A 26,117-nucleotide genomic window follows, 5' to 3' on the forward strand; every position below is an offset into this window, starting at 1 on the left:
CCGATCAGGGGTACGGGTCAAGCTTTCACAGGCCGATCTGGGTTTGTGGGTTTTAGAGCTCTTAAACGCCCAGACTGTTTACTGCGGAGTATTAACAGTGTTAGTCAAATTAATTAGTTTCAGCTAATTAGGGTTAATTAGTTTTGCTTAATTAGCATAGTTAGATACCTTAGTTTCTTAGTGTGGCTTACTTCATTGTAATTGTGTGATGCCAGGCTGTTATAGAGTTAGTTAGCTCTCTGCATAGATGACTGACACGTGGCCATCATCTGTGCATTCATTCCTTGTATAAATAGGGGCTGCTCCCTCATTCTGTAACAATAAAGCAATACGATCAATTTCTCAGAAATATTTCTCTCTCAACTTTTTCTTCTTCCTTTAAGCAAATACTCAAAGCTATCATGGCATCAAGAGCCAGGTTCGATTAAGGATCACAATAGGTTGGAGATTCAAGCAAGGATTGACGATTCTATACACTCGTCTTAGCTCATCATCAATTTTCAGCAGCAACAAATATGTACTTCGTTTTCAATCAGATCTAGTAGACCTTTCTTTGAGATTTGTTGAGATTTACTGCCATTTTTACATCATCGAAGCTCAGATCCATTATAATCAATACTTGATTTCATTGTGAGAAGCTTGAATTTACTATAAAGTTCAGAAGTTCATTTTAGTTCAAGATTCACTGGAAATTGTTGAGATTTCTGTACTCCTTTTCATCTTCGAAGCTTAGATTCATCATAATCAGTGCTCGCCCTTGTTCTAGTGTTGTTTACTGCTATAAACTCCGAAAGTTGAAGATTCTGTTGAAACCCTAGCTTGTTTGCTAAATTTTTTGGTACTATTTCATACTAGAGCTACATATTTGTCATATTAAGTTCTTGATTTTACTACTAGCAGCCTTCTCTTTGTCTCAAGCTCAGAAAGTCACATTATCAGTTAAAACCCTAGCCTTCTTGCTAAGTTTGATAAGATTGAAGTCATGCCTACCACTTAGACCACGGTTTACCTACCTAATATTCTCTTGGATGAGACAAACTACCCTACATGGTTGTTTAGACTTGAGTCTTTTCTCAAAGGCCAGAATCTCTATGGCTTTGTAGATGGAACTATTCACTGTCCACCACAATTTGTTCTTGACTCTGATGGAGTTACAAATGTGATCAACAATGAGTTTGTTACCTGGAAGACTCAAGATCAGAGTATTGTAAACATGCTTGGACAAACACTTAGTCCAGTTTCCATGTCCTGTGCTGTTAGCAGTAAGTCTGCTGCTGAAATGTGGGCTAATCTTAAGCTCAAGTTTGCTGCTCCTAATCGTCAAAACATCCTTCAGTTGAAGTCTAATCTTCAGGGGTTAAAGAAAGGATCTGATAATATAGAAACCTACTTGGATAAGGTCAAGTCAGCCAGGGATGCATTAGAAACAGTTGGTGTATTTCTTGATGATGAAGATATTGTGGTTGTTGTTTTGCGTGGTTTGTCTTCTGAGTATGCTGTAATTAAGATAGTAATCCGTGCTCAATTTGTGATATGTTCAATGGGAGAACTAAAGACACTTTTAAAAGCTGCTGAAGTAGATATTGAAAATGAGATGCAGCCCAGCTCCTCAATGACACTCACTGCCATGCTAGCTCAAAATCATGCATCAACCTCAACTGTACTTGATTCATCTCCTGTATCTGTCCATACTGCAAGTACATCTAGCTCACCTGCCATTTCAACTCAGTCCCCAAAAGTACCTCCTGGTTTCAGTCAGCTACCACCACAGCCTGTTGTCCAGTCACATTCTCCTCCAGCTCCAGAGTCTCCATACATTCCTATACCTGCTCTTCCTTATGGATTCTCTCCATATACACCATTCAGTCTCTTTGACACTTCATTCCCCATGGCTGGCCTTTATGCAGGGAGAGGCAGAAACAACAATTTCACTGGAGGAAGAGGCAATTTTGGTGGTGCTGGCAGAGGCTCATTTTTCAATAGACACAACAATGGTGGCTTCAATATTGCTAGTGGAAATGGCATTAATAGGAACAACAACAATGCTGGTACTTTAAACAAGAATAACAACATCACTGGTGGAGCACATGTCACTTGCCAACTTTGTGGCAAAGTAGGCCATGGTGCAAGAACTTGCAGGTCCCTCAACAACTACAATGCTGGAGGTGCATCAAGCTCTAATGTTGAATGCCAATACTGTGGAAGAGACAATCACACTGCTGATAGATGTTATTATATCATCGGTTTTCCTGGCCAGCAACAATAACAACAACAGACTGAAGAGAAGCAATGCTTGCTGCAGCCACTTCAAATCCTCAATTTTGGCTTGCAGATTCTGGTGCCACAAATCATATGACCAGTGAAGTTCAACTCCTCAATAATGTTGCACCCTACAATGCCACTGATTCTGTTCAAGTTGGTAATGGTAACTTTATAAAAATCACACACATTGGTGATGCAATGCTTAGAAACCTTAAACTCAACCATATATTGCTTATTCCTGAACTTGCTGCTCATTTACTCTCTATATATCAGTTATGCAAACAGAATAATTGCTCTGTTTGGTTTGATGAGTTTATGTGTGTCATACAAGACAAGGTGTTAGGCAAAATACTTTACCAAGGACTGAGTAAACAAGGCTTGTACCCGATACCATTTGACTTACCAGCTAAGCTACAGAAGTTCTCTAAGGCAGCTACCTCAACTCAAGTTACTCAACACTCATCTACAACTTTTCTTGGCAAAGTTGTTAAGCATTCCCTTTGGCACATAAGATTTGGTCACCCTTCTAATGAAGTTGTGAGTCAAATGTTGAATAAAAGCAGTATAGTTAGTAAACCAGATAATGGTTCTATCTGTGAAGCTTGTCTTCTAGGAAAATTTCAGAAACTTCCCTTTTCTAGTTCACAGACTAAGGCTTTAAAACCATTTGAGATTGTTCATTCAGATGTTTGGGGACTATCACCTCATGTTTCAATTGATGGTTTCAAGTACTTTGTTCTGTGTATAGATGACTGTACTAGGTATACTTGGATTTTTCCTATGAAAAATAAAAATGAAGTGTTGCAATACTTTCAGTCCCTTTGTGCTTTTGCCAAAAATCATTTTTTTGCTTCCATCAAAACCTTGAGATCAGATGGTGGAGGAGAATACATTAGTACTGCTTTCAAACACTTCCTTAGTCAAAATGGCATTCTTCATCAATTTTCTTGTCCATATACCCAGAACAAAATGGAATATTAGAGAGGAAAAATAGGCATGTGAGAGAAACTGCAGTAACTTTAATACAAACTGCCTCCTTGCCTTCAGTTTTTTGGTTTCATGCATGTGCCTTGGCCACTTATCTCATTAACCGAATGCCTACACCAACAAATAATATGGAGTCTCCTTTTTACACACTATACAATACACAGCCTTCTCTAGATATCCTAAGGGTTTTTGGTTGTGCTTGCTATCCACTCATGACACCATATAGGACTGATAAGCTACAAGCCAAAACTGCCAAATGTATTTTCTTGGGGTTTGCAGCTGGATATAAGGGTTACATATGTTATCATTTGGGCACCAAGAGGTGTATTATATCTAGGCATGTATTTTTTTATGAAAAGACGTTTCCATATGCTCAATTGCAGCACAAGTTATCATGTCAGCAACCTACATAGCCATCACCTCCAAAGTCAATGGTTCAATCTCAACACTCAAGGGTACAGCCTTACTTTACTCATACTCAGTCCACTCCTCAACATGTTTTGCCCACACCTGTCCTAAATTCTACAATAGCTGCTCCCACAGGTTCAATTTCAAAACTCTGACACTGTTCTTTCTTCACACAATGACTCTGTCGACAATATTGCTTCTACTAGTGCTACACCTAATCTGATATCTTTGCCATTTAGTAATACAGTATGTGATCTTGGTTCTCTTCCCAATGTCACACCTCATGCTTATTTATCAGAGACTGATACTACTGACCATTCATTGTCTCCTTTTAGTCCCAATGTTCACACATCAATATAGTTTGAAGAGCAAAATGGTAATATCAGTGTCAACACTCAGCCTGGTATTGGTATTGAGGTGGTTTTGGATCGTGCCAATAAGAACGTGCTTCCCAATAGTAATTTGTCATAATCAAATATCTTGCATCCTGTAGATGGATTGACTAATGCTATAGTCAATGATCATAGTATGCTGATACGCCCAAATTAGACGCTCAACTTAACCCTGCAAGAATGTAGTCGTCAGTATAGAATAAGTAGAGATCGTTCTAGCCGGGGATTGAGGGTAACTTTATAATTCACACAAAAGAAAACAAAACTAAACTAACTAAAGCACAAATCAAATAACAAAACTAAGAAAAAGAAAAACGTCAAAGAGGAAAAAGAAAAGATGGCAGGACAAGATAGGGATAGAAGGGTGCGTTGCAATCCTAAGTTAAACAAATTTGGGGTTTTTAAGTTCCTGCGAAAATAAAAGGAAAATAAGAAAGCAAAAACAATTTTAGAGTTAGAAAAACAATATGGAGAAGACGTTAGAGACTCGGAAATCCACCACCAATTACTTTCGAACAATGTTAAGTTAACGTAGTTTCAATTACTAAGGTGTGAACAGAAACCAACCAAGAAACAAGTCGGAGCAGATCATGTCATTTATTAATGTTTCCCTAATTACTTAGTCTACGTGAACGCACAATAGCAAAGCCTATCAAACATGCAATCAAGGTATAGAACGATATCCTATCAACAACACATATAGTGTCAACACATTTGAAGCATTAAGATCTCATGGAAATGATTGATTATAGAGTTGCAGTCTAGTGTGGAATGCCTACCTAGCATGCTCTTCTAGTTGTTTAAAACATCAGCTTTTGTCCAAAGCCTTGCATACTTGTGGATTAGAAAACAAGACGATTAGGTGAATTATTTTCTAAACCTAGCTCCAATTACATGCATAAATCCTATGTTCGCGACCATAAAACATACACATGCAAAAGTTTTCAATCAAGCAGAAATAAACAACAAATTCACACCAAAGATCAAGAAACTAGATTTAAACAAACATATGTTCTACATAATTGAGGCTTCAAACCTCGCCCCTAACAAAAAGAATGTTAGTTACACATTATTTTGAAAACCAAAATAAAACAAATAGAGAAAAAGATGATGACGGATGAATAAGAAAGACAGATAGAAGAGAAGGTGAAAGGCATCGTCTTTTTTCACGTTTGCAGAAGCTTTATATTTATGAGGAGCATAGTCCAAGTTTCCTTCTCCAACTCTGCTTTGAAAGCCTCCCCTAGTTGCTTGAGGATTCCATTAATTGGTGCACAATTAAATGATTTTCAAGCCTTAGTAATCTTCCCAAAATCTTGAGAAATCATTATAGGACTCTCCTTGATATTTGCAGCAGCAATAACCTTCCAAAAATGCCCAAGAAATCCATCCATAGAAGATTTCTGCCAAACTGTCCTGTTTTGACTAGGATTCAATTTCTGTCTCTGAAGCTTCCTTCTTGGACAAGGAACGACTTCGTCTTGACAAGTTTCTGGATGGTTCTTGACTCCCACGTGTTCTATGACATCATATATTCTAGAATGATCAATAACCTTCTGGAAAAACTCCAAGAAAATTGCCAGAAAAGATCTCCCAAAAAGCTTCGTGAAAAGCTGATAGTTTCTGCCTTATTGGGAAGCCTTCTTTGAGCTTGATTCCCTACTGCCTCGTTGACACTTCTGACCATTTTTTTAGCTCTAGTTGAAGTATAACATCATATATTCAAGGATCACTGGCCCTTTCTTCATAGGTGCAACTGTAAGGATGTAAGAATTTCTCCTCAAAACTGTTCCCAGAAAGCTGATTCTGAAACTGCAGTTTTCTGCTGTGCAGCAACTGTTTTGCACAATGATTTCTGTGGACTTCCCTTGTAATTTCCAGAAAAAAAGTTAATCAATCTTGGTCCTTTGCATCATTACTTCATGATCCATGGCTTCGTTGCTCTCTTTAAGCTCTTATTTCTCTTGAACTGCTTCACGAACTACCTAAAAAGAAAATAGAGTTAAAACTGACTTTTTAAAGGAAATAGCTAAGAAAAGTGTAAAGGATTGCACATTATATTTGTAGCATTTTATGCTCCTATCATATGCTCACAAGAGGCAAAAGAGGAATTGTGCAGAAGAAAAGCTTTCTATCTGTCCTCACTGAACCCAGTTGTGATCCTGCTGATCTTGAACCTTCTCACTATAAGGCAGCCTTAAAAATCCCTGCTTGGAAATAGGCTATGCAGGAGGAATATGATGCTCTTATGCATCAAGACACTTGGACTCTTGTCCCATTACCACCTGACAAAAATTTAGTCTCCTGCAAATGGATTTTCAAAATAAAGAGAACCTAAGATGGTTCAATTGCTAGACATAAGGCAAGATTGGTTGCTCGGGGCTTCAGTCATGAGTATGGGGTAGATTTTGTGGAAACTTTTTCACCTGTTGTCCGACATACCACAGTTCGATTAATTCTTGGTTTAGCTGTAAGTTCAGGTTGGAAAATTCATCAAATGGATGTCAAAAATGCTTTTCTTCATGGAATCCTAAACGAAGAGGTGTACATGACTCAGCCAAGTGGTTTTGAGAATCCCTCATATCCCTAATTTGTATGTAAGCTACAAAAATCGCTTTATGGACTGAAGCAAGCACCTAGGGCATGGAATGAATGATTTACCAGTTTTTTGCCTTCTATTGGTTTTAAGTTCTCTTATGCAGATCCCTCTCTATTTGTCAAAGTTTCTGGCTCTTCTAGGGTCTAACTTCTGTTGTATGTTGATGACATTATCATCACTGGGGATAGTGAAGATCTTATCTCAGAAGTCAAGGCTGCTCTCCAAGCTGAATTTGATATGAAAGACTTGGGGGATCTTCATTTCTTTCTTGGCCTAGAAATTAAGTATATCAAGGATGGCATTTTCCTATCCCAACATAAATATACCAAAGATCTCATTCATAAAGCTGGTATGGATGCTTGTCACACTCATATCACTCCATGTCAATCTGGTGTCAAACTTTTAAAAGACTATGGTACTCCTCTTACTCATTCTGATATTACACATTTTAGAAGCCTAGTTGGTTGTCTACAATATTTGACTTTTACCAGGCCTGATACAGCCTTCAGTGTTAACTCTATTTGTGAATTCTTACATTCTCCAACTGAGGAACATCTACATGTTGCAAAGCGTATTTTAAGATACTTAAAAGGCACCATGGATTATGGCATTGTTTTCAGGAGGGGTCCTTTTGACTCCAAACATCATAGTGTTCAAGCTGATTTGCAGGCATATTGTGATGCTGATTGGGCTGGGGATCCTAATGATCGAAAGTCTACCACAGGGTTTGTGGTTCTTCTTAACAATTCCCCAATGTCTTGGTGTAGTAAAAAGCAAAATGCTGTTTCTAGATCTTCTACAAAGGCTGAGTATAGAAGTATGGCAGACACTACCTCAGAACTTCAATGGCTTATCAATCTGCTTACAGAGCTTCATGTTGACCTTGCTCACATTCCTGTTCTTCATTATGACAACATCTCTGCTCTAGCCCCGGCTTCAAATCCTGTGCAACACTCCAAGCTCAAGCATGTCAAAGTCGATGTTCATTTTACAAGAGAAAAAGTCAAGGCTGGTTCTATTCGAGTTCAGTTTGTCTCTTCTCATGATCAACTTACCGATATCTTCACAAAGGGACTGTGTTCCCCTTAGCACAACTATCTTTGCAACAGCTTGAAGAGCACTCATCAAGCTGAGGAGGGGTATTAACAGTGTTAGTCAAATTAATTAGTTTCAGCTAATTAGGGTTAATTAGTTTCGCTTAATTAGCATAGTTAGATACCTTCGTTTCTCAGTCTGGCTTACTTCATTGTAATTGTGTGATGCCAGGCTGTCATAGAGTTAGTTAGCTCACTGCATAGATGACTGACACGTGGCCATCATCTGTGCATTCATTCCTTGTATAAATAGGGGCTGTGCGGGGGACCGGAAGAAGAAGAAGAAGAAGAAGAAGAGGAATCTGGGTATTAATCTGAAGCACCTGACTTTTTTGGGTTTTAATTCGTGTTTTTTTGTCAGTCTCTTCTGGGTTTTGTATTTTGATGCTCGGTTGGTTTTTGTGGTTTTGTGTTTTAAGAGGCAATTCTGGATCAGCTGTCTTTTGTCCAAATGACATCGTCAGGTTGTTTGCTCGACAGTCGACACAGAGAGAAACAAAAAGAGAAGAAGGCACAGAGACCCATTTCCTATTTGGTCTCCAATACCATTTTTACAAACCTCCAGCCATTGAATTCCCATCCAATCCAGTTTGCCATTTTGCCAATTTACGATTCTAATTCGCCTTAGTTTTAGGGAATGAGTTTTCTCCTACGGGGTTTTGAGTTCAAGTCCCAGTTTGCTCTTGGGATTTTCATTTTGGAGTTTATGTTGGATAAAATTCCTTTGATCCCTTTGTTTCTTTCATATGGGTGAAATTTTGAAGTTTCTTAGCAAGCAAATCCCCTAATGCTGCAATCCAATTTCTCCCTAAATCATCATCAACATAGATTACAATTACCTCTCTTCATCCATAGTAATCAACCATATCGGCTATTGCAGCCATCTGAAACAAATCGTTCTGAGTAGTCCTAACAAAATATGGGAACTGAAGTGAAGACAGGGTGGCATCTGTTACTGCAAATGACAATAGAGGAATAACTTCATCTTATCAATCTTTAGGTACACATCAAAAAATAGCTCTATCAAAGCATGTTTCTTTATGCCATGGCTCTCAGTGCACATAAACCCCTTTTTTTGGGTGGTCATTATCATAGCCCATATTGTTTTGGGCATCATTTGTCTTGCGAGTTATGTGAACTCCAATTGATTTATAGCAACTTAAGGAATCTGTTTCAATCTTTGGACTTGGTTTTTCTTTAACAAGAACACATATTGAAGCCAAATATTGCTCTTAAAATCAAAAGAATTAGAGAACTACATGTATAATCAGTTAAACAGTTTCTAGAACTCAATGAATTGTCAAATTATTAAAGCTTGGTTGTGCTATTTACACTTTTGTTGGGCAATAGTCTTTTTTTTTTTTTTTTTTTGCCTCTAAATATTTCATTACTTTGCATTCACATTGCAATATTAGAAGTTAGCTTGACTGTTTTTGGCTTGATTACTATGTTGGCTCCAGGATGATTTACTTTTGGCTTGAAATAACGTTTAGAGTTTTTTTTTTTGAAACTTATAGGAGGCTATTTACTTCTTCTTTTTGCAGGAAGATCATAATAGGAAGTGCTGAAAACAAAAACAGGGAAAAAGGTTCCAAGATCCAACAAGTTTCGTTTTCAATCTGACTCATCTTTGTTATTATTTAGTAAATTGTCACTGGTTTCCATTAGTAGAAGATATCAGTTACCATTTTCCAGCAAACCATGTTGTTATCTTATTTATGTTGTATGAATTCTTGATATCATTATTAAAATCATACCTCACAAATCAATATAGATGGGTCCTTCTATACCTTTTTATGTATGTGGAGAGCAGCTTTCTTCTGAAGGTTAAATTCATTGTCTGACATTTCCATTTGCCTTATTGTGCTGGCCAAATAAAGGAGGTACTTCTAAGTTAGAGTGAAAGATCAGTTGATTAACCATTGAGTTAAGAAGAAAGGGGCCTAGGTTCTGGACCGTATTGTGATCACTAGTTTGTAAAACCCCCTACTCCTTGCTGCAGGTAAATTTAGCTCAATTTAGTTACTTTTGTTCGGTTTTCTGGTCATTTTTGTTCTGCACAAATCAAACTTTGGGAGAGGAAATAAAGTGTGTGATTGCATTATTGTTCTATCTTGTTCGTATTCAAGTTTAGTTCAATTCGCACACTATTTATGTCAATAATTGTTTGGCAACTGGTTTATTTTACTAATGTCTGTATACAGAAATTTCTCCTAAAAAATATCAGTTTTCTTTCTTTTTCTTATTTTCTTACCAATCTGAAAGTAGATATCGATTTGTTTTCTAAACTTCAGAAATATTGAAGTGATTAGTGATTACACCGGTATTTATTTTTGATAATGGTATATGTTTTTGTTTCATGAACTGGTTTTCACTATATTGTAATAATGAAGTTTTAAATTTTTTTGACTGGAGGTGTTAAAGTTAGTTCCTTTTGATTCATGAAACATGTATTAGAATCTGTAGCAGCTCTAGCAACTTCATTTGGAAACTGGGTTTTTGGTTTCGATATCTGCTTCTAAACATTGAAGTTTGATTTTTTTTTTTTTTGGCATCGCTATCCTAATGAAAATTGATTACCTTAGATTTAATTGATTGGGATTAGAAACTTCATTTGCTATTAGGTATTTGATTTCACTCTCTGATTCTAACACTGAAATATTCGGATTACAAAATCTTATTCTTTTTGTGTTACTATGCTAATGAAGTTTTGGTGGTATTACAGTTGGTTAGCTTAGATTTGATGAATTAGCTCTTTAATTTCGGAGTTGAGTTATACCAAACGAAATTATGTTTTCGACTTTCAATAACATACATAGGCTTAATGGTGAATTTATCTACTTGGGATTGTTTTCTGAAAGCAACTTTTGTTGGTACCGTGCATTTGAGAAATTACTCTGCCGAATTTATAGGCTCTAATTTGCTGCTTTTGTCTTAGGTTGCTGATAAACTGTTTGCTGCAAAAAACTACCTTCCAAAAGCCTTACTTGAAATCACGAGCGTGGACATGTTTAAATCATTGTGAGTACCCTTGCTTCTGTGTATCTCCAATCTGCGCAAACACTAATTGTTATTCAAATTGCATGAATGCAGAGTATTGCTCTTTGATAATAAAGTCTTCATTGATTCTTAATATTGAATACATCCATTTGTCTCACATGAAGAATCTGTGGGACTATGACCTTACATTTTGTTCATGTATATGTAAGTTAAATTTGGTCAGTCATATATATAAATTGAATCTGTGGGACTATAACTGCCTCTTTGTTTTTTTTTTTCAAAACCTCATTTGCTTTTGTATTGTGATTAGTTACTTTCAAAGATACGTATTCCTGCACCTTTATTAATACCATTACAAGGTGAGCAATTTGGTTTTGGTTTGTTGAAATTTGGTGAAAGATTGGTGGTTTTATTTATAATTTCTTTAAGAAGATTTATATGACTGGTGAAATTGTTTGCTCTCCTCCAGAAGGGCAACAACATGAAATTAGTACTGCGTATAGGTTAGAATCAAATCAGAACTAGATAGTGCTTTTTTTTTATTGAGTGAAATTTGGTGTTTGCACCTTATACATTGATGAGTGGATAAATTATTGTTATGTTTGAGGAGGAGATATATACTGCTGCATGGGTATCTATGATTTCTTGATACTTCCAGGTCCATTATTTTTTTCATTTATATTCTATTCCTATGAACGTGTTGTACTTACCTTCTTAATTGAGTATTTGATCAGAAAGAGTGAGGCTTTGGTTATGCTGTTTTGCTTTATAAAGTTCTGGGTTATGATGCTTTCTTTTGTTTATGGCTGCACAACTCAACTCTGACCTCTTGCCTTTGTTTTCTATAAATCCACATATGAACTCTCTGCAATCTTGAATCAAGTGCGTCGAGAGTCTTTAAATCGTTTATCTATATGCTTTGTTTCGAATAGGGTGTTTAGTTTTAGTACAATTAACTAACATGCTATTTCTCAATGATGTGAACGTGATTAAGGAGGCTTTGATGGTTTATATGTGTCCTTATTGCTTACGTTGAGCTGTATTTTTTTAATTTTTTTTTTTTAAAGATTGAAACATACTTCTGCTATACATTGAAAAAGAAAGGACTAAGCTCTAAAGAAAAGGAAAAAAAAAGAGATTTTACTGTTGTTTGCAAAATCATTTTCTCACATTGGGACTATGCAAGCTACAAATTGCATTTCTAATTTAAATTTTTCACAGGATGCATCTTTGTGATGTCAAATGCAAGTGTGTTCTTTGCTGCAATCTTGATAGTTTTAATGCATCTTAATAAAAGATAGTCGCTCCCAATTATAATAATGCTGAAAGGTAGATGAGTTGCATGTTTATTTTCTTAACTGTCAGATAATATGGTCTCACACTTTAGCTTTCAGAATTCGTTGTAACATTGATTTCGGGATTGCAGAGGGTTTCATTGCTGTATCTTTTCTCAAGTCTGCTGAAATTTGCCAATCATCTTAAAAACTATATTGCAGCACAGTGTCGGTAAGAAGTTAACTCTTAAATTCTACACTGCCACACTATACATATCTGATATCTATGTCTTTTTGTTGGTCGTCTTTTTCAATTGGATGCTGTTGCAATCATCTTAGTTCAGCTAGTAAAGATTATTCTAGCTGCCACTTGAATTAGTGCTATTACTGTTTCTTTTATTTTAAAGCTTTTCAACTTTTCATAGTGTCCAAGATGGTTAACCTGCTATGGATTAAATATTTTTTTGTACCTCAGTGTTGAAATCAACTTTTGCCAAATCTTTTGAGTCCTTTTTGTTTCAAAGTTGTATTACTTTTTCAAAAGATGAAGAAACTTAAAATTTTTGGTACCAGGCGTTGCTGATCCTCATGATAATTTGAAAAAATATGTAATTTTTTGTCTTCCCGAATGTGGTTTGCATGTCTATTTCTTTATTGGGCCTGAAATGAGAGTACGGCATGCTTTGTGCTTCTTTTGGAGCACTACGTAGACTTGTTATAAATTAAGAGCCCCAGCCGCTAGCTCGATCAGTCCATACAATTGATCAAGTAGCCAGGTAAAATGGGATTTGAGAAAAGAGAGTTTTTCTTATTAGTAGTACTAGTGTTGCTCAACAGTTCGGCAATATCAACAGCTAGCCGTCCACTTTCAACCAATTCTGATGATCTCATCGAAGTGTTTGAGGATTGGGCCCTCGAACACAAACGCGTCTATCCTACTGAAGAAGAGAAACAAAGGCGATTTGAAAACTTCAGAGCAACGTATGAGTTCGTGGACAAATTCTACAAGGAAGGTGGTGAGAGTAAACTCTACACGGTCGGCCTGAACGCATTTGCTGACATGACAAACGAAGAATTCTACGATGCTCATGCTTGCTTTGTAGATCATGCCTACGACGTCGTCTCAAGCTCGACCATGACCTCGTCATCATCTTCTGCTAAGGTTTATGAAAACAAAGAGCAAGAATTATGTGGCGGGGTGGCTGACTGGACTGCTTTGGGAATGATTAACGCTCATACATCTCTCTTTCACTTTGCCGATCTAATTGTTAAGGTCAATTTGTTCAGGGGTCCATACAGTTAAAGAGCATTTTGGTACCAGGCGTAGGTTCGTGTATGGACCCCTGAACAAATTGACCTTAACAATTAGATCGGCAAAGTGAAAGAGAGATGTATGAGCGCTAATCATTCCCAAAGCGGCCCAGTCAGTCACTCCGCCACATAATTCTTGCTCTTTGTTTTCATAAACTTTAGCAGAGGATGATGACAAGGTCGTGGTCGAGCTTGAGACGACGTTATAGGCATGATCTATAAAGCAAGCATGAGCATCGTAGAATTCTTCGTTTGTCATGTCAGCAAATGCGTTCAGGCCGACCGTGTAGAGTTTACTCTCACCACATTCCTTGTAGAATTTGTCCACGAACTCATACGTTGCTCTGAAGTTTTCAAATCGCCTTTGTTTCTCTTCTTCAGTAGGATAGACGCGTTTGTGTTCGAGGGCCCAATCCTCAAACACTATGATGAGATCATCAGAATTGGCTGAAAGTGGACGGGTGGCTGTTGATGTTGCCAAACTGTTGAGCAACACTAGTACTACTAATAAGAAAAACTCTTTTCTCAAATCTCATTTTACCTGGCTACTTAATCAATTGTATGGAGTGATCAAGCTAGGGGCCGGGGCTGTTAATTTATAACAAGTGTTCTAGTGTTGTGACTGACAAGAAATGATGCAGTACGATCGATAAGCAATTCAATTTTGTTTATTATCTTCGTCTATACGTTTGCTATAGTGATGAAATTAAGGAATTCAGTTTTATTTCATCAATTCGTTTAGTTTTATCATAACAAGCTATCTTTTGGTACGTGTAAGAAAAATTCATCATAAATGACATAGTCTATTTCGTGTTCTAATTGGCTATGCATTGCAGCTAGACTTCCATCAAACAAATGAGAATCGAACATCTTTCTTGTTCTATCTAGTCTACCACAATTAGCTATATATAATTTAATTTGGTCTATAACTAGATAAAATTTCAACAAAGAGCTTTTCCCACTAATTATCAGTGCATTACACATATCTTCCTTCAAATAAATGAAAACATTGTTCCTCTTTTATCTACACTAGTCCATTTATATGAACAATCGGTTTTAAGCCTTTTGTTTTAGTGCGTATGTAGTGATTATGTATAAAAATTTTAGAGCCATTGAATATGTTTGCATTATACTTTGGCAATCTAACCTACACTTTCATAAAAGAAAAGAAAAGAGATTTCGTTTTGAGGCTATGACTTGAGGGACTCTGATTGCGAAGAAGTTGTTGAAGCGGGTTGGGCAAATGCTACTGGAATGTGTCATTTTAAAAAGGCATGTAACAAGATTTAAAACACTAAGGATTGTTGATTAGTTGGAGTAAAAGTAGTTTAGGAAATCTGCAAGATGAGATTAAAAAATAAGTGCCACATATGCTTTTCTGTTTTTCACTATAACTCTCTCGCCTCTCCTCCATCTGAGGACAGAATTACGTTAGAAAATACGCTGCATGATCTGTTACAAAAAGAATAGATTTTTTGGCAGCAACGTTCTAGAGTTTTATGGTTGGCAGAAGGGGATGTGAAAACGAAATGCTTCCATCAAAAGCAGGGACAGAGTCAGAAATTTGAAATATCCTGAGCTAAATTTGCCTTATGAACTTCATTTAAAAAAAAAAAAAAAATCCTCTATGTTTTTTATTCTTTCATAAAATTCTTCAATATCTAATGGGCAAGGGATGTGTAAAATAATTTTAAAATGTTAAAATAGTCACTAGCACTATATAAATGATTATAGAAGAAAAACACATGGTCCGGAAATGTGATGAATGCTCCGAATTTGCATTTATATTTTTTTTTTTTTTTGAGAAAAGTAAAATATTCCATTAATAACCAGACAACCATACAGGTTGCACATCCATGTAGCTACAGTTATGGGACCGTCAACAACGTGACTTACACAAGCCTAAAAGGCCCGACCCCTAACCAAACTTAACCCTTAACCAAACCTAACTATATCGATGCAATCCTGCCATCAACATTAAGATGAACTGTTTCCACCCGTTCGGACACCGTGTCTAAAACAGCCAGACCACGTGTAGGGGTGATTCATCATCACGTTGATAACCAGAAAGCAACGACCCTACCCAGAAACACCTAAACCCTCCCTCACAAGAGGGACTTATTCTCAGTAAGACAATCACCGAAAACAAACAACAAGTAACTAAACACCATGACACCATACAAAACCAGAGAAGCCCAAGAACAAAAGCCCAGCCCAAAGACCACCATCCCAAGCAGAGAGCCAGCACGTCAGGCAACCCTTCCTACTGCCGACGAGCCCCAAAGCCACCACGCCGTCACCACGCATCAAAACAGCAACACGTCAAATCCCTTTGCCGCAGCACCACCCTGACACGCAGCAAGACACCCCCGCACCACTCTGACGACGATAAGCAGATCCAAAGCAGAGACCGAGACAGATCCCTTCGGGATCAGCACCGCCACATTCAGATCTGACCATCCCAGCCCAGAGAAGTAGGGATGACGACATTGGAACCCACTGCCAGAACTTCGGATTCCGACGCTGCACCTCCGCTTCCATTGCCCACGAATCGAGAAAGACAGATCGAAAACGATCCGCCCAAACCGGAGACGCCGACACAGTCACCCTCCTAGAGCGGCGCCGCTGCCTTGAGAGCCCCCTCAACTCAGAAAACACTCGCCTCTCCCGGACCGAGACGCAGCGGCGGTGAAGCCAGCGGCGCTCGGCCGAGAGAGAGCACACTCACCTTCGGTTTTCTGCCTTCTCTCCTTCACGCGTGGAGCGCGTTCTATAAAGATAGGGTTTTGAAAACTCCTCTCTCATCCTGAATTTGCATTTATATATTGGTAAAGTTGTTAAAGGAAAAACATGTTATGTACCTTCGTCAAAGTAATTGACAAAGAGGGAATTAGCGGTTACAGCTCAGTCATTCATTATTGTAATTGCTATTACCATTGTAATCCTCATCCTATATAAAGGGACTATCTAATGAAATGAGTAGACTAATTTCTCATTTTACTTTTACACGTTATCAGTACACTCAAAGTCAATAGTCAAAAAAAAAAAAAAAGGGGTCCCGTCGACACTAGAGAAAAAAAAAAAAAATCTGTATCTATCAAGTCGAGCCTCGCCGCGTCTTTCGTCATCAAGCCAAGTTGCACGGCCTAGCTCAGAGCACAGCACCCACCAAATCTGCATTGGCTCCTCGGCTCATTAGCTCAAGCCGAGCCGCCGTTCTGACCCAGCCCAGGTGTTGCAACAGTCTTGTTCCCTGCGCGCCACACTAGCGTCTGAGCGACGCAGTTTTCTTAGCCCACCAAATTAGCAGGCTCAGCAGAATCTCAAAAAAAAAAAAAAAAAAAAACACTACGCCCGCCTGCATCAACATGCGTGTGCGCTAGAATTGTTTTGTTTCCTCGAAACCAAGTATGTTCTCTTTTATTTATTTATACTGCTTGATTAGTCAGCATTCATTACTTCAGTAACCTTGACGGCATTGTAGCAATTAGAGAGTGAAGTATTGCATGAGGAGTTTATGCATTTTAGAGGGCTTAGTTTGCCATACTCCATTTTCGTCTGTAAGTCCCTTGATTGTATTTCCAACTCTTCCTTTTGCTAGCACGTTTATGGAAGCAAGCAGAGTTTTTATCTCCGCGGTCACACAGCCATAACGCTCGTGACCATTGACGCCAATACTTCTCTTGTACTGCAAATAAATTGCTATATTTGAAATGCAATTCACGTTGCTCTTCATATTGTTCAAGAGAATAAGCAGCTTCATAAGATCATTCAATTTTTCCTCTATTACTCTCATCTCCACTTTATGTTTATTAAAAGGGAAAATCGTCCAAACAGTGTCTGAACTTTTTCAGACTATTAATTTTCATACCTATACTTTGAAAAATATCAAAATGGTACCTGACAATTTAAGCCCGACCCAATTTCCATACCTGGCAACAGTAATACCGTCAACGGAGTTAACTTTTGAAGGGTATATTCGTCATTTCAGTATTCATCCTCCTATCTCTGCAACTTCACGCTTTGTTCTCTTCTGGTTTCACTTCTCTACACCTCCCCACATTGACATGTTATCAAATAAATTACTTGCTTGCAGTTGGTTATCACAACGGTGGCCTTTGCCTCAAGGATCGTAATCTCATTGAAAGTCTTTTCCTTGAGGGTGATGTTCAAATTCTGTGCACAACAAATACTCTTGCTCATGGAGTCAACCTACCAGCACATACAGTAGTCATAAAATCAAGTAATCAACACAACACTTGTAAGTTGGGATTATGGGATTAAATGTTGTTTCTGATCATTCATCCACTCTTGAGACGGGACAGGGATTGGTGTGAATGAGCCTCCATGGAAGAGCTGATATATTGTTGTTGGGATTGTAAGTATTTGAAGTATTCCAAGTAGCTGTATAAGTTGGGATTCTGGGATTGAATCCCAATAGCTGAAGTAGCTTTACACCTTTCTATCATCTCATCAAACAATGTCCTCGCTGAAATCATATTCCCTACACGAGTAAGAGAAGAAAACATTCTAGTCCATGCAAAACCATCTCTCTCAGGCATTTGATCTAACACCTTATGGGCTTTACCAATTTGTCCCAGCTTCGAATACAAAGCAGTCTGAACAAACATATGTGAATCAAACTCACTGAAATGGATGGAAATCAAGGCACAAGCCTTGGTCAAAGACGGAACCGTACAACTGGTAGGGAAGACGCTGTTCCTCAACATCTTGATGTACCAGCCTAAACCCTAAAATGGGTGTTTGCTCGAGATGCAATGTGCACAAGAACCTAATGGCTCTTGAGAAAAAAAACAACCATAGAAACAAGTCAAAAAAGAAAACCCAAATCAGATCAACCAAGAAAAGTGAACTGATGATGCCTATTTCACAAAGAGAGCCTGTCGTCGCCGATCGAGATGTTGGTTTATCGGTCGATTTCCGGCTTCTCTCTGGAGATACTCGAGAGCTTCATCAGTCTGATGACTCGGCTAAACGCCGGGTGCAAATAAGGTTCTTGGAGTACTTGGGTTTTCTGCTTGGAATTGAAGGGCTTGAGGGAAACGAAGGCGTGCCTATGGATTTGAATGTTGCTTTGACGTCATCCTTGATTTCTTGTTGAGCGCGACGGCGCTAGTTGAATTTCTAGGCTTTGGCATTGTTCCACAGCGCGAATCGAAAGTTCGTGGGCGGGTGGTTCTGAAGCGGGTTGTGGGTAGGGTTCGGGTTCACCGGTGGCGCGAAAATGAGGCACGAAATCGAGAGAGATAGAGAGAGCGCTTTGTCCTTGGTTTGATGAAGTAGCAATTCGAAGAAGAAGAAGAAAGAAAGAAAGAATCAGTGAAGTGAATCAATTGTGAGAAAGAAAAGAATTCGAAATCAGTTGGAAGAAGAAGGTTAACTCCAAAAAAAAGTTTTTTGTTTCGGAAGTACCGCTTTTACCCTTCAAAAGTACAAGCTTGTTTACGGAATTACTATTGCCAGATATGAAAATTGGGTCGACCTTAAATTGTCAGGTGCCATTTTGATATTTTTCAAAGTACAGGTATGAAAATTAATAGTCTGGAAAAGTTCAGACACTGTTTGGATGATTTTCCCTTATCAAAATCAGTATTATGCCACTACATTAACTTCTTTCCAGCTTGTTTATTTTTATGCCCTAATTGCCTTAGAGCATTCCTCATTGTAGGTGTTGCCCATTCTTTCGGGATTATGGCATTACACTCTTTATTCCCATACCAAATCTCTTCAAAACGGAATCATCTTGAACCCCTCTGATTCCGAATTTGCTTAGTACTGATTTTCACAAGTAAAGGACAATGATCAGATTTATTGTGATTCATTGTTAAAACCCTATTGAATGGGAAGCGACTTCTCCATTCTGTAGATTGAAAACTTCTATCTAGACGCTCCTTTGTGAACTTGTTTGCCCACGTACATAAATCGACTACCTTCAAACTCCATGTCAATCAGACTAGCGTTTAACATAGTATAGCGGAACTTTGCCATGGCAGCTGCTCCTTTAGGAGGGCCTCCTGACTTGTCATTCGACCACATAACCTCATTAAAGTCATCAGCCATAAGCCATGGTAGATGACAGCCTTCTGCTACAAGATCATTAATCAAGGCCCAGGTATGATCTTTGTTTCTTCTAGCAGCAATGTAACGTCCCAAACCTAAATTTACCGGTTTACTAGTCTTTCGATCGGTAAACGACATTCACATTTACTTTTGACTTCGTTTCGATCTTTTAGGGGCCCTAAAAGTTGATTTTTTGTTCGTATCAAAATTTGAGAAAACTTTCTTAATGAAAGTCGTAGGAGACGTTAAACCGAGCAAGTGCATATGTGATATGTAAAAATCGGAGTTCGTATACGAAAGTTATAAGTGAAAATGTAAAGTTACTATTCATGATAATTTCCTATATATGGAAAGTTACTGTGGTAGCTTCCATTTTAAGAAATTACCCTAGGTGACTTTCTCTCTCCCCGACCCGGCCACTGTTGCCGGCCGTTTCTTCTCCGTCTGGCGACGGATTTGGACGTCGCAGGTGCCTATGGAACCCTCTCTTCCTCCTCTCCACATCTATGGTCCTTTGGTGGTGTGATTTGGGCCGTAGTAGGCGCAGCAAGGCGGTGATCTTGGTGGCCATTTCGGGTCTCCGGCGATTTCTCGTTTTCTGGCCGTCCCACCACCCATAACATGGAGTCCTTGTCTTCGTGGTTCGACCCATGCCCGTGGGTAAGCTCAATTTTGCCGGATTACGGAAAATCAATGACGAGAAGCATCCCGCGGATTTGAGGACGACGTATCGAGCTACTGCTTGACGAAGGAAACCATTTGGTGGTCGCCTAAACAATACTGTGAGTGGACATTTTATTTTAAATAAGGATTAAATTCTGCTTACTACCCTGTACTTTCATGGGTTCGTCAGTTCAGTCCCTAAACTTCTAATTTAATCAGAAAGGTCCTTGCACTCTCCAATTTCATCAAATTGATCCAATCCGTCACCACTCCGTCAATTTTTACTATTAAAATGCTGACGTGGGACTTCTCATAGGGAAAATTCCCAAACTACCCATCGCTAGGCAGCCCGCCGACGCGTTAATGTTGTGAATGCAGATGGGTAGTTTGGGAATTTTCAGCAAAAATTGACGGAGTGGTGACAAATTAGATCGATTTGATGAAATTGGAGAGTACAAGGACTTTTCTGATTAAATTACAAATGCAGGGACTGAACTGATGAACCCTTGAAAGTACAGGGTAGTAAGCAGAATTTTTTCCTTTAAATAATTATTCATGCAGTATTTGATTTATTTTATTATGTTCCAGTTGAGATTTAATATGTGATTTCACGATATACTGATTTCCTTTAATTGTTGATTTATCGAAACTTTCTAAATTATATTTAGTGGCATGCTGATAATTTTTGAGTATTTGATTTATCAGGATTTATGAAATATGCTTATGGTGATTATTGAGGATTTATGGAATTAATATTGAGTTTTCTTTTTCGGAAGCATTTATTGATTTTTGAGTTATGAGAAGTATTGAGAAGTGGTTTTCGAAAAGTAGTTGATTGAGAAAATATTATGAGAATTAAGAATTTTCAAGGATTATTGAGATATTGAGTGATTTATCAAGATTTCTTGATTTATGCTTTCGACGATTTACAGATGATTTATTTAATTAGTATCGGGTTTCTTTCTGAAAACAATTATTTGAAAGAGTTTGATTCCAGTTATTGAGGAGGTAAATAAGTCAACACATGCATGCATTACCTGGTCGGCAGTCCCCTCCAGAATATTCCTGTCGACGGTTCCCTCCGATGCGTCATCTGGTCGGCAACCCCCTCTAGATGGCATGAGGCAGTTAGTCGGCAGTCCCCTCTAACCATCACCTCCTCGTCCAGTCGGTAGTCCCCTCCAGGTGGCATGAGATGACTAGTCGGCAGTCCCCTCTAGTCATTGCCTATTTGAGATAAGAATAATTTAATGAGATTTGAGATTTGAGATTTGAGATTTCGAGATGTTCGACATTATATGATTGAAAGTTTAATAAAGAAGATGATTAAGAGTGTTTTCAAGATTTTTACTGCATGCGAGGTTTTAGAGAGTAACTTGCGAAAGCATTAAGTTTCACTTGTTCATTCAAAATTACTTTTTTTTTTTGTCCACTCACTCTAACGATTTTCAAATGCTTTTCCCCTGGGCTCTTCGGTTTCAAATGCCCAGTTTTGCAGGCCAGATTAGCTTGAGGCATAGATGTCATAGCTTCCGCATTATAAAAAGTATCGGTCATTTATCTTGTATTCTATCCTCTTGTACACCATGTCATTAGATTGCTCTGATAATCCATGAAATTAATATTATTAAGTTCAGAATTGTTTTGTGAAATTGGAGATGTTGTGATTTTAGGGAGCATGGTGGCTCTAAAAGAATAGGGTGGGATTGTTTGGAAGTGTTTTGTTTTTCTACAGGTTTTTAGGTAGTCCGTTTTAAAAGAGGTCTCGCCAAATTTTTGGTAGAATTTCTTCTAAGATGGACTCCGCATGGCCACTTCGGATTTCAGGGTGAAATTTGGGGCGAGTCCTGTCAGGCAAAGCTACATATGCCAGTTAAATGCCAAGTTGCTTCTCCTGGCCTATTGATTTCTGCATCAATGTGATGCAAAGAGTGAGTTTGTAGGTTCACATGAATATCATCATTCCATGTGATCGCTAGCCCCTGTGAATCCTCTTCGTGATCAACACAGAAACTTCTTTTAAATCCCTAAAGGTTTGTGAGAGAGTCAGTCAAACCCTTGCAGGCTAGGGTTTTCGGAAAAAATATAAGGGAGTCCTGTCAGGCAAAGCTACATATGCCAGTTAAATGCCAAGTTGCTTCTCCTGGCCTATTGATTTCTGCATCAATGTGATGCGAAGAGTGAGTTCGTAGGTTCACATGAATATCATCATTCCATGTGATCGCTAGCCCCTGTGAATCCTCTTCGTGATCAACACAGAAACTTCTTTTAAATCCCTAAAGGTTTGTGAGAGAGTCAGTCAAACCCTTGCAGGCTAGGGTTTTCGGAAAAAATATAAGGCATGGTTTCTTTGCTTGAACAAGATTGATGAGAGCTCTTTGTGTTTTTGTGTTTATAATTCCTCGACAATTCCACACTAGAACACTACCCTGTAGCATGGTTGAAGAGGATGGTGCCACCACAAGGCGCAGTGGTTTACAGCGTCGCACAACATAAGGTTCTGACAGCGCTTAGGGTTTTTCCAGCTAGTATAATTGAGAAAATTTTATTTACTTAATTTGTTTCTGTCATATATTTATCTTCCATCTTGGTCCTTGTTTAAGGAACATATTTGGTTCTCTCTTCTTCTTTTTTGTTTGTTTTGTGTTTGGCATAGAATAATTATGGGTCCTCTTGTACAAGAGCATTTCTTGTAAACATAGATAGTAGTCAACTGTTGGATGATTGTTTCAGAAAACAGCTTTTGATTGATAGAATTTTAGTTGGGTGTGCTTTTGAGAGTGCTAAAGGGCCGCAATGGATGGTAGCATGGGTATGTTAACTAGTTATGGGTTATGGGCTTGTTAACATAGGTTGTGTCAATTTCTTGGCAAGTACTTGTGGTTGACTACTTGAGTATGCTTTTTAGTCTCCCTATGTAGTACCTATTTTGCTCTATTGAAGGAATTGTCTCTTGTTTCTTGTCTTGTAAAAAGTTCAGGACTTTCTAGTTAGCAAAATAAAAAAGGGCAGGACTTTCTTCTCAAGCGAGTCAATGCGTGTATTGGCTGTCTCATTTCTGATCACAGATTTTTCTTCTGCAAAAGGAGCAGAGAGATGAGACATGTTTAATAACTTGGTTGTTTTCCCGAGGGTTTTTCGTTACGAGGACCAAAGATGTTATGGCTTCCCCCGTTGAGATTAAGGAAAAAGGAAGCTCTGCTTCTATACAGGAATTGAGTGTTATGGATGTTCCCCTCCCCAAGCTTCACATTCTCACACCATCTACTGATACTTCTACTCTTGCAGCTACTGCAGATGCAGACATTCTTTTCCTCTCTGTCAGTTCTCTCCTGGATAAGGTGCTTTTGAGCTCTACAATTCTAAATTACTTAAATTTTATACGCCTCATGTTCCATTATGGTAAAGATCCTGATTCCTTAGGTATAGTTGAACTTTGTTTTTACTGCCTTCGATTATACTTTTTGCACCATAACTTTAGTTTATGAGATCAATTACTTGAGGTACAAAAAGAGAAGAAAATAAAACATGTTGATGTCATTGGTGGAGTTGCTAGATATGCAAATTAGCTTTCTAGAAAGAGTACCGTGCCTGTATAACATTTCATGTTAGTGGCCATGTCACATTGCATGTCACTAACCAGGTAACTGGTTTATCCAATGTTGATCACAAGTCAATAGCCACGTCACTGTCAATCACATGTCATTTGCCAAGTCATTGGCCATGTCACTTTATATCCATGGTCACTGGCCATGTCACATTGCATGTCACTGACATATTTTGGAATTTTCAAATCACTGTTATATCCAGCTCACTGGCTAGCTAACTGTTAACGTCAAGTCACTGGTCATGTCACAGTCATGAACATGTCACTGACCATGTAATTGATCATGTAACTGTCAAAGTCACTGATGATCTTCTCATTTTCACAAGAAGAAACCTCGTAAGTATACAACACTTTAAAATGTCACCTTATTGTTATATTGTTCAATTCATTGACTTGAATATTTCTATGGCCAACAGATTGGATTGTGGAATTTTTGTGCTGTACTACATGATGAAACTTTCGAAAGAGGAGCGGATTCCGAAGAAACTCAGCAAGAATTATATTTTGCAATATAGAGCTTATATAATATCTATTTTGCGGAACATAAGCATAGTTGGATCTATGCAAATTTATAGTTTTAGAAATTTGTATAGGGCTTAGGATGCAAGTCATTGGCCAAGTCCCTAGCCAATTGTAAACTCCAGCTTTCTAAATCAATTAGCTTTTTGTATCTTTTTATGGTTTCATTGTTATATTTAGTTTTTCTTAATGAAAAATTAATTTTATAGATCTTTTGTAGCAATTCAAGTTTAGGCATCTTCTGAATTCACCAAGTCACTATCATTAGCCGTGTCATATTGCATGTCATTGGCCAAATCACTAGCATCAAGAGTAGAATCAGAATAAAAAATATCATGAAGTGGACTAATTTAACATAAAGTCATAAGTTTATGGACTGTTTTAACATAAAGTCATAAGCTTATGGATTGTTTTAACATAAGGGAGTGCTAGGCTCACACTCACTTTCAGTGTGGGTGAGTCACATTCACTTCTCAGCTTGCCACGTGTGTGGAGGAGAGCTAACAGAAATTTGATCTTTCTATTTCCTTTCTTACCTTCTTTAAATTACCAAAAAATAAAAAATAAAAAAAATTAGAAGCTCTTTATCTCTCTCTCTCACCCGGTGACAACCCAACAATCTGCTTCCCCTCCAAGCTTCTTTAGCGTCTCCATCGTAATCGTAATTACTAGAAGATTCACCACCACTTTCTTACTCGACAGCAGCACCTTTGGTGTTCCTCTCACGTCGTCTAAAATCCCCGGCGGCAAAACGCTATCGAGGTTGTCAATAAATGACTCGAGCAAATCAACCGTGCTCTCGGAGTCATCATTGTTGTTGTCGGTCTCAGGTTTCGGTTGACCCAAAACCAAAGACTCCGCCGCAAAGATAGTGGCGGCGGAGGCCATGAGATTCGACTACAAACTTGATTCAACTTTCAACAAAAAAAATCCAATCACGAACTCAACACTAACCCCATAAGCAATTTCGCCACCACCTTTACTCCCAGTAGCCCACTTACAGATACATAAACACTTGAACAAAACCAAACCCATTTTAGCTATTTATATATTCTTTCTTAATCTTACAGTGATTGGAGGTCTTATTGAAAACTCTTCCTCCATAATCTTCAACAATCCCCTATATGCAACCAAATCAACCAATCTAAAAAACGATCCAACTATGAAACCGTGGAATTATTGCTCTGAAATTCAATTTCAGAGTAAGCGGCATGAGAGAGAATTAGAACTCTGAAGATGCAGACCATGAAGCGCAAACTGAAACCCATTTTAGCTCTGATCTCAGGCTTGCTAGAGCTCTCAGATCTGAAGCCCAAACTACGGCTGTAGCAGCTCCTGATCCACCATCAGATGCCCTTCAGAAAGAAACTCTTAATTTTTCACAATTCAAAATTTCGTTTAGAAAAATACCAAATTAGAATCGAGCTCTGAAATTCGGAGAAATCTAAAACCTTGAGTTGGGGATGAGCGATTGGGTGGTCATCTTCTTGAAGAACGACCTTCTTGGCGGGGTTGAAAACTAGGTTAGGGTGAGGTGGAAGAGAGCCACCTGGTGGCGCAAACCACATTTTTTATGAGCTCTCCTCCACACACGTGGAAAATTGAGGAGTGTTGCTTATACACACTCAAAGTAAGTGTGACTGTGTGAGCCTAACACTCCCCTTTAATAGAATGAATAATTTTGACTTGATTTATCGTTTACTAACCTAAGAAGGATTTTTTTTTAAATCATTTTCTCATTTAACAATTCAAAAAGTAAAAAAGAGTTGGGAGTGAAAAAAACAAAGATTAACTATTTTTTTTTTTATGATACAGAGTTTCGAACTTCTCTAACCTCAAGGAACCCCAAGGCAGCCTCCGGTTGAAACTTTATTCTCGTTCGGCGGCACTCGGATGTCGAAGCTGGTCTTCGGCCTCACC

General features: G+C 38.2%; 1 long non-coding RNA gene across 5 annotated transcripts; it reads left to right on the top strand.

Annotated features, from left to right (window-relative positions):
* The first annotated feature begins 7,911 nt into the window (after positions 1 to 7,911).
* LOC112180790 lies at positions 7,912 to 23,352 on the top strand. 5 transcript variants are annotated; one of them, XR_005803348.1, is made up of 6 exons: positions 8,055 to 8,742; positions 9,287 to 9,744; positions 10,681 to 10,763; positions 12,169 to 12,248; positions 17,424 to 20,190; positions 23,047 to 23,352. It is a non-coding gene; the product is annotated as an uncharacterized LOC112180790 (long non-coding RNA). The 5 variants fall into 5 exon arrangements; XR_005803346.1 differs by lacking the exons at positions 17,424 to 20,190; positions 23,047 to 23,352 and adding an exon at positions 7,912 to 8,048 and having other exon boundaries at positions 8,162 to 8,742; positions 12,169 to 14,678; XR_005803347.1 differs by lacking the exon at positions 23,047 to 23,352 and having other exon boundaries at positions 17,424 to 23,040.
* The last annotated feature ends 2,765 nt before the right edge of the window (positions 23,353 to 26,117 follow it).

The sequence above is a fragment of the Rosa chinensis genome, chromosome 7 (genome assembly GCF_002994745.2).
Source record: "Rosa chinensis cultivar Old Blush chromosome 7, RchiOBHm-V2, whole genome shotgun sequence".
NCBI classification, from domain to species: domain Eukaryota; kingdom Viridiplantae; phylum Streptophyta; class Magnoliopsida; order Rosales; family Rosaceae; genus Rosa; species Rosa chinensis.